General features: G+C 41.1%; 1 non-coding gene across 1 annotated transcript; it reads left to right on the top strand.

Annotated features, from left to right (window-relative positions):
- On the top strand, positions 1–101 carry LOC112439747 (small nucleolar RNA U13). The gene has a single exon (XR_003027983.1). It is a non-coding gene; the product is annotated as a small nucleolar RNA U13 (small nucleolar RNA).
- The last annotated feature ends 7,241 nt before the right edge of the window (positions 102–7,342 follow it).

The raw sequence follows: 7,342 nt of genomic DNA, 5'->3' as shown, positions 1-7,342 counted from the left end.
ATCCTTCTGTAGTTCATAAGCGTGACGACTGGGCTTTCACACTTCTGTGTGAGATGTGCCTCCTTCACACCTCGTTACATCAGGACATTACCCATCTGACGTGAAAAAAGTTAAAAAGGTTGGGAATCTGAAGTCATTAAAAACAAAAACATCTGAGGTGGTTAAAGAGACATAACTGAATGTAATTGTGGAATCCTGGAATGAAAATAATATTTGGAAAAAAACTAAAGATCTGAACTGTGGGATTTAGTTAATAGTAATGTATCAAATTTGGTTCCTTAGTTGTGACAAATATCCTGCAGTAATGTAGGATACTAACAATAGGTATACAGGTGGGTGAGGCGTATACAGGAACTCTACTCTTTTTGCAATGTCTCTGTAGATCTAAAACTTTTTTTTGTTTTTTTTTTTTTGAGATGGAGTGTCACTCTGTCGCCCAGGCTGGAGTGCAATGGTGCAATCTCGGCTCACTGCAACCTCTGCCTCCCGGGTTCGAGCAATTCTCCTGCCTCAGCCTCCTTAGTAGCTAGGATTACAGGCACGCACCACCATGCCCGGCTAATTTTTTGTATTTTTAGTAGAGATGGGGTGTCACCATGTTGGTCAGGGTGGTCTCAAACTCCTGACCTCATGATCCGCCCGACTCAGCCTCCCAAAGTGCTGGGATTACAGGTACGAGCCACCACACCCAGTGATCTAAAACTACTCTAAAATAAAGTTTATATATTAAAAAATTGTGCTTTCATACTCAAAGCAAGTATAGGTCTAACCCTATAGAACCTGACTGAACTCATCCCTAAATGCAGTTTGAGTTCTTACTTATTTCCAAATAGACTCCAAGTTTTGCAAGGTTGATAAGCAGATCGGAACTATGACAAAGTCCTTAGTTCATTCACTATAAGTCAAGTTATAAAAACATATAATGAAACTCTTAAAGGACATTTAACCATTCTGTGAAAGGAGGTTCTCCATTACAGCCTCATTTCAGCTTTGTTCACCAAAAAATGGGGGCGGTTTTTAAATAATTATATTTCAGTAGTTTAGTGGTCCTGTTTTGATTTACAGTAAAACTTCCTTCAAATTAACTTAGCCTAATATATTACCCAAAAAGTTATCCCAAGTCAAATCTTAATAATTCTTAGACAATAGCTGGTTTGGGAACTGTCATCTTTGACAGGTCTCCCATGCTGGGAACAGATTAATTTTGATGTTAACACACTACTTTGGTATAAAGATTCTTGTAAGCATGACAGTCAATATACCAAATCAGAAACCACGTATCTGACAAGCACAATTTCTACACCTAGAATAAGTGGCACAAACTTTAGTCAGTGAATTATCTTGAAATGTAAAATTAATTTAAAAATAGAACCAGTAGGCCAGGCGCAGTGGCTCACACCTGTAATCCCAGTACTTTGGCAGGCCGAGGCAGGCAGATCACTTGAGGCCAGGAGTTCGAGGCCAGTCATGTAGTGAAACCCCATCTTTACTAAAAGTACAAAAATTGGCTTGGCGTGGTGGCACATGCCTGTAATACCAGCTACTCGGGAGGCTGAGGCAGGAGAATTGCTTGAACCCAGGTGGCAGAGGTTGCAGTGAGCCAAGATTGCGCTATTGCACTCCGACCTGGGCGACAGAGTGAGACCCTATATTTAAAAAAAAAAAAAAAATCCAGCAAGCGGTTGTAAGCATCACTGAGGATATCAGATCCCTAAGACTTAATTAAGCATGGAAAAGAAGAGGTAACTCAGGCTTCCAAAGGGCAAGGGCAAGTACAGTGAAAAAGCTGTACAAGTCTCCAGAAAGCAGTAATGACTTAGCATTCTGGATGCTGCTTTATGGCACAAAAGTATCATTCATGGAGTGAGCTGGTGGAAGGTAAAGTTAAGAAAAAATAAAGTATCATTCATATTCAATTACAACATCTATCACAAATACTATGTTCTTCTAGCATAACATTGCTTGTATTCTGCAATTTATTTTTGTCTTGCTGTTACCCAGGCTGGAGTGCAGTGGTGTAACCTGTGTGATCTCAGCTTCCACTTCCCAGGCTCCAGTGATACTCCCACCTCAGCCTCCCGAGTAGCTGGAACTACAGGTGTGAGCCACCATGGCTAGCTAGTTTTTGTATTTTTGGTAGAGATGGGTTTCACCATGTTGCCCAGGCTGGTCTCAAACTTCTAAGCTCAGGTGATCCACCTGCCCCGGCCTCCCAAAGTGCTAGAATTACAGGTGTGAGCCACCATGCTCAGCCCCATCTTGCTTTCTTGAGGAGGCAAGAAATGAATGAATGAACAGCCAGCCCATCAGAAACTGTTAATAACTTGTCTCCCTAGCTCTTGGTCTTTATTCCCAAATGTCTGCCGTCTTCTGTCAAGCAGCAGCAGCAAAGGTTCAGAACCTCTTTATTTCCATCATAACCAGGTATTTTTGTTTGTTTTTGTTTTTGAGACAGAGTCTCACTCTGTTGCCCAGGATGGAGTGCAGTGGCGTGATCCCGGCTCACTGCAACCTCTGCCTCCCTGGTTCAAGCAATTCTTGTCAGCCTCCCAAGTAGCTGGGATTATAGGCATGCACTATCACACCCGGCTAACTTTTATATTTTTAGTACAGACAGGGTTTCACCATGTTGGCCAGGCTAGTCTCGAACTCCTGGCCTCAGGTGATTCGCCCACCTCGGCCTCCCAAAGTGCTGGGATTACAGGAATGAGCCACCGAGCCAGGCCATAACCAGGTATGTTTTCAAATCACAAGTCTTTGAATAAACTTGTTAAATTTTGCCTGTGGGCTTCAAATTAAGATTCTTAAACATATCTTGGTGATCCTTGTGACCGTCAATGAATCCATCCATATTCTAGAGTCTACTTTGGTTATACACCTTCATGCTTTATCCCCAAGTGCTTTCAGAACCATTTCACTAAGATGTTCTAATGCTGACATAAAACCTTGAAACTATAAAAGGGAAGATTTAAGAATTCAGCGATGTAAAAATAGTTTCTGCCATCATGAGCAAACAAAGAGGACAAACTGGGGGGAAAAAGGTATTTAAAGCTCACTATAGGAACAAAGTACTCCTGCAGATTAGTTAAGACCAAAGCCAATAGAAAAGCGGTTAATAAACATCACACAAAGGCAATCAGCCAAACTCAGATTATGGAAACCTACAGGTTAATCTTATTTCTTCAGCAAATAAGAAAAAAATAAATGGATGGCAAAACATCCTGAATAAGAGAAGAAACAGACACTTCAACTTTACTAAAGATATCCAAATGGCTAGTAAGCTTATGAAAAAGTACTATTCATTGTCAGGGAATGCAAATTAAAACCAGAAGATACCACTACACAATGGCTAAAATTATAGACTGACAACAGCAAATGATAAGGATATGGACCTACTAGAACTCTGGGAATGTAAACGAGGATAACCATTTAGGAAAAGGTTTGTCGTCTTCTAGTAAAATTTAAAATACATCAACTCAGGATAATCTCACTCCTAAATACTTATCCAAATTAAATTAAATTAAAATGTAGGTTCACAAAAAGGTTGTACATGTTCATACCAACTTTATTCATGATAGCCCCAAACTAGAAACAGCCCATTGTTCACCAGTTGTTCACCTAACAGGTGAAACGTTAAAATGTGGCATTCATACATAGAACACTGCTCAGCCATAAAAAGGAACAAAGCTTAAACACACTGATGAACATACAAACATGCTGAGTAAAAGGAACTTACAGAATACATACTGCATAAGTGAGTCCATTATATGAAGTTCTAGAATAGGCAAAATTAATCTACAGTGAACAAAATCCTAACAGTAGCTGACTGCCAGGGGAGGGAAGAAGGGACAGGAGAGAGAGGTGCAGGAATTGACTAGGTGAAAAATTCAGATGTAATACAGATGTTCCAGACATAGGGGTTTGAGTTACATGCTTTTACATCAAAACTCATCAAATGAGTCTGGGTATGGTGGCTCACACCTGTAATCCCAGCACTCTGGGAGGCCTACATGGGTAGATCACTTGATGTCAGGAGTTTGAGACCAGCCTGGCCAACATGGCAAAACCCCATCTGTAATAAAAACACAAAAATTAGCTGGGCATGGTGGCAGGCACCTGTAATCCCAGCTACTCGGGAGGCTGAGGCAGGAGACTCCCTTGAACCCAGGAGGTGGAGGTTGCAGTGAGCCAAGACCAGGCCACTGCACTCTAGCCTGGGTGATACAAGACTCCATCTCAAAAAAAAAAAAAAAAAAAGAGAAAAAACCTCATCAAATAATACACTTAACATTTATTCACCTTACTGCAAATCTCCCTCAAAAAAACTCCAATGACGGCTGGGTGTGGTGGCTGATGCCTGTAATCCCAGCACTTTGGGAGGCCGAGGCAGGCAAATCACTGGAGGCCAGGAGTTCCAGACCAGCCTGGCCAACATGGTGAAACCCCATCTCTACTAAAAATACAAAAATTAGTCAGGCGTGGTGGTGCACATCTGTAATCCCAGCTACTCGGGAATCTGAGGCACGAGAATTGCTTGAAACTGGGAGGTGGAGGCTGTAATGAGCTGGGATCACGTCACTGTAACTCCAGCCTGGGTGACAGAGCAACTGTCTCAAACACAAAAAACAAAAACAAAAACAAACTCCCATGACATGTATGCTGAAAGGATTAAAAGTGAAAAATGTCTACAACTTACTTGGACATGCATATAGAAAAAAAGATGAGACTGCAGGAGGCAGGCTATGGGATAAAGCATGGCAAAATGCTGCTTGTACAATCTAAGGGATAGGTATTGGCATCACCAAGATTTTATATACTGACAGAAAATGATCTTTAGGGTGTTTAGGTGGGAGAAAAGCCAAAATACAAAATAGCATGTACAGTATAATTTATAAAAGAAATGAAAACACCCACTAACACTTGCTTATAAATAAAGTAAAAGTCACTGCAAGCTTACACTAGAAACTGATAACAGGGCTGTGTGAGAATAGAAACTAAACAGCTGAATTACAGGAGGGGAAGGAGAATCTTCACTACCCTTTGTATCTCTCCAAGTTTATTTCCTTCAAAAAATAAAATATAAACAACTTTAAAATGAGCCTGCTTTTTTTTTTCTGAGACAGGGTCTCACTCTGTCACTCAGGCTGGAGTGCAGCAACAGTCATGGCTCACTGCAGGCTTGACTTCCCAGGCTCAAGCAGTCCTCCCACTTCAGCCTCACAAAGTGTGGGGATTACAGGTGTCAGCCACCACACCTAGCCTATTCTTGATTTTCATATAATCATGCTTAAGACAGATTAAACCTTCCTCCCTATACTTCCTTTCTAAAAATAAGAAAACCACTAGAACTAAAATTCTGGACAGAAAATCGAGACACCTCACCAAAGATGATATACGGATGGCAGATTAAGTATATGAAAAGGTGCTCCACATCACTATGGGATTGGGAATTAAAACGATGAGACCACTATTCACCCATTAGCTAAAAGGCAAGAGTGGCATCACCAAATACTAATGAGGGTGAGGAGCTACAGGAACTCTTATTGTCAATGGGAATTCAAAATAGTCATGTTGGAAGAGTTTGGCAGTTTCTTCCAAAACTAAACATACTCTTAACTTACAATCCAGCAACCTGGTTCCTTGGTATTTACCCAAAGGAGCTGAAAACAAGTCTACACAAAAACCTGCACATAAATGTTTATAGCAGCTTTATTCCCTTCCTACAAACTTCAGATTCTCTTCTAATTTGCTGAACTTGGGGAGTGGGAGGGTAATGTATTTCTAATGCGATAGCGCAATTTGGATTGGAACTCTACTGCTGACATACATACCATTCTCCTCTATACTATAGGTCCTACCAATTCAATGTGAGTGTCTTCCGATAATTTAGGGGAAACTCTCAGAACAATGGAGTTTTTTGTATTTTGGTTTTTTTGATTTTGACACAGAGTCTCACTCTGTTGCCCAGGCTGGAGTGCAATGGTGTGATCTTGGCTCGCTACAACCTCTGCCTCCCAGGTTCAAGCGATTCTCCTGCCTTGGCCTCCCAAGTAACTGGGATTACGGGCGTGTGCCACACCTGGCTAATTTTTGCATTTTCAGTAGAGACGGAGTTTCACTAAGTTGGCCAGGCTAATCTTGAACTCCTGACCTCAAGTGACCCACCATGGAGGGTTTTAAATTCTGAAACAAACAGGATGTAACCCCAAAAAATAACTTTCCAAATGAGAACTGAGTAAGGGCTGTTTAGGGCAGAGGACGTTAACAAGGCATGTTGATTAATAAGCAGATTCATGGCACACAATGTTGCCTTCAAAGTGGGTTCCTTATGCTTCCCCCTTCAAGTAACACAGAAGTAGTGAGAATTTGGAGCCTTCCTCCCAGGGAAGATTTGGTCCCCCTTCCCACATGACAGAAGCTTCAGTTACCCACGCATAAAGGGACACATACTCTATTTCTGCTTCATTGCCTGGTGTCAATATTTAGATGAGACCACAATATTCAGATGAGACCACAATATTCAGCAATCAGCTCCCTGGTATTTACATACTGCTTCTCAGAGTTCTCCCTTGCACTCCGTAAGAAGCAGCTAGGCTAAAGCAGGATATGAGCACCCTGACCATATACCCCACTCCCACTATTCTTCCTGATAGCTTTACCACAAAGGAAGTTATAGACACAAGGAACCCAAACAGAAGGAAATTCACCATCACTGCTTCCTTCAATAGCAAAGAGTGATGCAAAACAGTCTTCTCAAATGTGGGGAGACGGTACCGTCTTCCACTTGCATGTAAATAAGATTACTTTTACTGTATTATGTGCTGCTCTTCCTTTCCCATAACTACATCCACCTTAGCAATCACTTACGTACTAGCCTAGATCATGAACAAAAACAAAAGGGAGCATTCAAATACATAAAATGATTTTCCCAATAATGGCCACATTTTGTACAGAAAACTCAGCCTGTAGCGTGCCAAGAAGATATATCCTTTCAACCTTACCCATCATATAGCATTTTAATGCTTTGCTTGCATTCTTTTTCCAGAGATGTGCAAATAAAACTCATTAGCTTAAATCAATTGCAGATGAATTCCTCACTACCCAATCACAGTAGGCCCCACAGATCTTTTCCACAGCAAATCAGATACCAAATGTGAAAGAGCAACAAAGATCACGTTCTAATAGTTCGTACAACTACAGATACCAGTTCTCATAGCTTGGCATATTCAACCATATATGAAAACGCATTTCCATCTAGGCAGTACTACTGATGATGTTAAGCTGGTTAAGTCATGTTCACAGGATTTTAGAGAACACACACGAAAATTAACCCTTACTACTT

Source organism: Pan paniscus, chromosome 3, assembly GCF_029289425.2.
Source record: "Pan paniscus chromosome 3, NHGRI_mPanPan1-v2.0_pri, whole genome shotgun sequence".
In the NCBI taxonomy this organism is placed as follows: Eukaryota; Metazoa; Chordata; class Mammalia; order Primates; family Hominidae; genus Pan; species Pan paniscus.
This window is presented reverse-complemented; position numbering and strand designations above follow the sequence as displayed.